Genomic DNA, 6,265 nt, shown 5'->3' with positions numbered 1-6,265 from the left:
CCCATGTGACTGGCTTAAGTGTCATGGGGCCAAGATTTTGAAATGAGGGCGCCTACTCACCCAAAATCTAGCATCAGCTGGGGCTCCCATTACACATACACCAGGTTCATTTTATTAGACTCTCTACGTTCATTATGTTCATTTGTTACAGGTTCCAAAATCGTCGCTCTGATACCACTTTGTAACACCCCCATATCCAGAGGAGCCTTAACTAGGCCTTCCTTAGCATATAAGGGCGTTACCATCTCGGTTGCCCGAGGAAAGTAATTATCAAACGTCAATAAAAGAACTATTAAGTTATATTACAAGTGATTCAAACCAAAATAGGATACAAAGGTACAACTCAAAGACTACTCGCTATGACCATCATATCTCGTGAAGACTCATCCCTGCCCGGACCTCGCCTATCAACAACATCAACACTGCTAAGACCGATGCTCACCATAAGGGATCACGACGGACACATAACAAACAAACAACCACACAAGGTCGATCGAGATAAGATAAGACAATGGCAACTGAAATCAACAATACCAATAATACTATTTGTCCCAACCACAATCGCAACAATCCAACCAACTCTGTCACTGACTGTCCACTGGACCAGCCCTGCCAGTGGGGGACCGCAGCCACACCCACCAAATCCCCGCTCATCAAATCGAGCGATAACCTTGTCCATTAATGTGCACATCCCCTTCCGTGGCGGGTTCCACGAAGGGCGAAACTAGGGCGTGAAGCCACTCCCGCAAGTGACCCCACTCAGCCGAGACCGCATCTCGAGAACCGTCAACAACGATCACAACCACAATCACAACACAACACAATTACTATATCAAACAACCACAACACTACCATAACGACCGACACACTAGACGATCTACAGAAACTGAGTAGGCGAACCTACCTTTAAGCAACTGCAACCAATCCACGCCGACAGATAACATATCCAGTGACCAAGCAAAGCCTATAACCACCATACAAATATCTATTACTAACAAGCAAACCCTAACTATAGAGACAAAGGCACAGATGATGACTATGACATACCTATTAGGGAGAAACTCAGCAAAAGACCGCTACCCGACTCAGGAGACGCTCTCCTAAGCCACACGAATCTTCACAGAGGTTTCCATGGACGTTTTGAGGTGAAGGGAAGGGAAAGAGGCGACTGAAGGATAGGAGGAAAGTGGCGGAAGTGATTTGCGGATTTAACAAAACGCGATATAAAACCCTTGCTAAAAACCCGGCACTCGATCGAGTACCCAACATACTCGATCGAGTAGCCCTCTACTCGATCGAGTAACCTAGCTACTCGATCGAGTAGCCTCTACTCGATCGTGTACCACTCTTAATCCACACGCCACGACGGTTTTGGCATACTTTCCTAAGATTACTCACGCTCCCAAGGACAGTCAATGATGGTCAAAGGGTCCCTAAAAGGGCGGGTATTACAGATACGGTCAGATGGCCAAAGGAATCCGACAACCCCAGGAAAGATCCAACAAGATGGTGTGACTTCCATCAGGACATCGGACACACCACAGAAGAATGCATCCAACTCAGGAAACAGGTGGCATATCTTCTAAAGAAAGGCTACTTGAAAGACTTAATCCAGCAGCCAAAGACCAAAGATGAAGGACAAAACAAGAGAGATCCTGAAAGCAGTAGAGACCCTCCTCCTCCTCCCCCCATCTATGAAGTCAAATTCATAAATGGAGGATCAGAAATCTTTGGTCTGACCAGCTCAGTTGCCAAAAGAATATCCAGGGAATCCAGACTTCAACCTCCTTCCAGCCCAAGTCATTGCCTGCTATTACCTTTGATGACTCGGACCTGCAGGGAATATCAGATCTACACCATGACAGCCTGGTAATCACCATGCAAATTGGCACAGCAAAGGTATCAAGAATCCTGATAGACGGAGGCAGTTCAATCAACCTGGTGATGCTTGACGTCCTTAAAGCTATGAAGATAGACGAAGGGAAGATCATCAAGAAATTCAGCGTCCTGGTTGGATTCAGTGGAGAAACAAAGAACACCTTGGGAGAAATCAGCCTGCCTACCTATGTGGAAGGCGTGGCTTCATATGAAAGATTTGGAGTAATGGATTGCCTATCCTCGTATAATGTAATCCTGGCAGACCATGGATCCACAATGTCAAAGCAATCCCATCAACATACCATCAATGCGTGAAAATTCCAACAGAATGGGGGATAACCACCATCAGAGGAGAACAAAGGACGGCTCAGGAATGTTACACTCAGGCTTTGAAACCCTCAAAGTCAGGTAAGTCCCTTGCATAGCAATTAAAGTCACCTGTCGGGGAAGAATATGTAGCACAATCACAGATGGAAACAGGAGAAGTCATATTAGATCCAGAATTTCTCGACAGGAAAGTACTTGTAGGGTCGATGCACCGACTCAATCGACCAAATCTGGTGGCCTTTCTCAAAACTAAAATGTCTTGTTTTGCTTGGTCACATTTTGATATGACTGGTATAGATGCTTATGTTATTACTCATAAGTTGAACATTGACAAATCCTTTAAGCCCGTACAAGAAAAGAGAAGAAAATTGGCTGCAGAGAGGCATGAAATCATCAACCAAGAAGTTGACAAGCTATCGGACATGGGAATGATCGGGAAGTAATGTACCCCGACGGCTTGCAAACGTAGTAGTCGTCCAAAAGAAAAATGGCAAATGGAGAGTCTGTGTAGACTACACCGACTTAAACAAAGCCTGCCCAAAAGATCCATTTCCCCTGCCACACATCGATGCAATGGTAGATGCCACTGCAGACCACGAAATGTTAACATTCATGGATGCCTCCGTGGATTCAATCGGATAAAAATGCACCCAGCAGACCAGAAAGCACAACTTTCATCATCGAAAGAGGTATATATTGTTATCTTTGCTATGCCCTTTGATTAAAAAATGCGGTGCAACCTACCAAAGGCTAGTCAACATGATGTTCAAAGACTAGATAGGAGACACCATGGAAGTCTATATAGATGACATGGTAGTCAAGTCAAAAAAGGCAGAAGACCACGTCAAAGACCTGGAAGTAGCCTTTCAAATCTTCGGGAGAAATTCAATATGAAGCTCAACCCACAAAAATGCCACTTGGAGTCTCAAAGGCAAATTTCCGGGCTACATGGTGACAAAAAGAGGAATAGAAGCCAGCCCTGAACAGATTAAAGCTATTCTGGAGCTAGAACCACCAAAGACAGTCAAAGACATACAAAAGCCGATTTGGAAGAATAGCGGCCCTAAAAACAGTTCATTTCAAGATCATCAGAGAGCTTCAAATCATTCTATAACCTGTTAAGGAAGAACAAGGACTTTCAATAGACCGATCATCAGACCGCCTTTAAAGACCTAAAGATATATCTATCCTCTCCTCCCCTGCTGGCAAAACCAATCAAAGATGAGCCCCTGAAGTATACTGTCGATCCACAGAAACCTTTGTCGGTGCAGTCTTGGTCAAAGAAGCAGACGGACAACAAAGACCCGTCTATTATGTAAGTAAAAGTCTACCGGACGCAGAGATCGGTATGGTCTCGCTTGAAAAATATGTTTTAGCTTTAATTATGAGTTGCACAAAATTAAGACCATACTTTCAAAGCCACCCTATAATAGTCAGAACCAATCTTCCTATCAAATCGGTACTTAGGAAGCCGTAATTATCCGGACGAATGTGTAAATGGTCGAGACAAACTAAGCACATACAACATAACATTTGAACCAAGAAGAGCAATTAAGTCACAAGCACTAGCGAGACTTTGTGGTGATTTTAGTCCGACCCTAGAACCCGACCTAATAAAAGAAGTAAATAAACCGACCAAATGACCGAGTGCGGACCTAGAATGGACCCTATTTGTCGACGGTGCGGCCAACATGAGGGGCACAGGCCTGGGAGTAGTACTAAAATCGCCACAGGGGGATAAGATAGTACAGGCTATAAGCTGTGCATTTGAAGCCACCAACAATGAAGCAGAATACGAAGCCCTAATAGGTGGGTTAAAGGTATGTATTGACCTTGGTGTACAAAACCTAAAGGTACGTACTGATTCCCTCCTTATTTCAAACCAAGTAAATGGGATATATACAGCTAAAGACTCAAAGATGATGCTTTATTTAGATGTTGTTCAAATCTTAAAATCAAAATTTCGCAATTTTAATATTGACCAAATTCCCAAGGACTTGAATACCCAGGCCGATGCTCTAGCCGGCCTAGGATCCAACTTCAGTCCCCTAGACTTCGACAAAATACCCATCGTACATTTACTAGAACCTGCAATAAATAAACAAAATGAAAGCTTTCCAATTTATATTGCCAATTCTTGGACAAAACCCTACTATGACTGGCTACAACAGGGAATCCTTCCCCTAAATAAGCAAGATGCCAAAGCACTAAAAATAAAAGCTGCTTCATATACTATTATTGACAACGTGCTTTTTAAGAAATCGCAGTCGGCCGTACCTCGGATGCCTGGAACCACAAGAAGTCGAGCAGATATTATCAGAAATCCATGAAGGATACTGTGGAAATCATAAAGGTGGAAGAAGCCTGGCAAGCAAAGTACTCAGAACAGGTTATTATTGGCCTACCATGAGAGCCGATTGCCTGGATTTTAGCTCTAAATGCAAAGCTTGTCAGATTCACGGACCATATATCCATCAGCCATCTGAGGAACTACATTCCATATCCGCACCCTGGCCATTTATGAAGTGGGGCATGGATATAGTAGGAAAACTACCTCAAGCACCGGACATTTAAAGTTTTCATGCTAGCAAATGACCGATTACTTCTCCAAGTGGATAGAAGTGAATCATACGGGCAAGTCAAGGAGAAGGATGTCATAGCATTCATCAAACACAACATCATATGTAGATATGGCATCCCCTCCGAAATAGTATGCGACAATGGCACACAATTTGTGGGAAAAAGAACAAAGATCCTTCCGTGCTCAATGGAACATCAACTGGTAACATCCACACCAGGATATCCAAAAGCCAACGGTCAGGCAGAATCCAGTAATAAGGTGGTAATCAGCTGCATAAAGAAAAAGCTGGAAAGAAGAAAAGGCAGATGGGCTGAAGAACTCCCCTTGGTCCTTTGGGCTGACAGAACCACGCCTAAAACATCCACAGGCCAAACCCCCTACTCCTTGGTCTATGGATGTGAAGCAGTAATCCCGACTGAGGTGGACATTCCATCACCCAGATGCAGCCTGAACACAATAACAAGCAATATACCTCTAATGGAGGACAGCCTGGACTTAACAGAAGAGCTAAGAGATGCAGCCAAAGATCGATTAGCAAAGATATCAAAGCAAAGAGTTGCGAAAAGCTACAACAAGACTGTCAAAGCCAGGGTATTCAGGGTAGGAGACCTTGTCCTCAGGAAAGTCTTCCAAAACACAAAAGAAAAGAATGCTGGCAAATTGGCCCAAACCTGGGAAGGTCCCTATCTGATTGATTCAATAGTCGGCCAGGGAGCTTATAGATTACAAACCCTGGACGGCGAAATGATCCCAAGAGCTTGGAATATTGCACATTTAAAACTATTTCACATATAAAATATATCTCTCAATCCAGGTATAACTTTTCACCTTGACATTTCTTGCTTGGAAACTACATGTATGATACTTGCAATTATATGAATAAATGCCGTATATGATTTCTTCAAATTATGTCCCCAAGTACTTATCGATGTTCTCATATTTACTTAGTGAAATCTTCAATACTTGTTTTACATATTGCATTTTATTTAAAACAAATCTTAAAGATTGGGGCCACCCCCACCAAATATCCAACTGATATCCAAATTTCGATTTGCAAAAACAGCCTTTAAATATTGAGCTCCACTTAAACATACAAAGCTGGAAAAATCCTTCCTGACTTGTATAACATAGATGGGTCATAAGCCCTCCAGACAGGCAGGGACGTAAGCCCTCCGGATGTGCAACAACCCCACCCATAACATACAATAAAAACGAGGACTGGCCAGATCCAGCACTAAAACTGGCCCGATCCAGTCAAAAAACTGGTCAGATCCAGTACACATCCAACATTTCAAAAAGTACCTTGTCAAAACACAAAAAGAAACAAACAAAGACCAAATATTTATTCATCCAAAATAATTGGCCTTACCACACACCTAATAACCATCCATTCCAGGGACATCCCCCCTGGATGGGCCAAAAAAATTATTCTAAATATTCATTCTAGGGACATTCCCCCTGGATAGACCAAAACCTAAA

This window comes from Silene latifolia, chromosome 7 (assembly GCF_048544455.1).
Source record: "Silene latifolia isolate original U9 population chromosome 7, ASM4854445v1, whole genome shotgun sequence".
NCBI classification, from domain to species: Eukaryota; Viridiplantae; Streptophyta; class Magnoliopsida; order Caryophyllales; family Caryophyllaceae; genus Silene; species Silene latifolia.
This window is presented reverse-complemented; position numbering follows the sequence as displayed.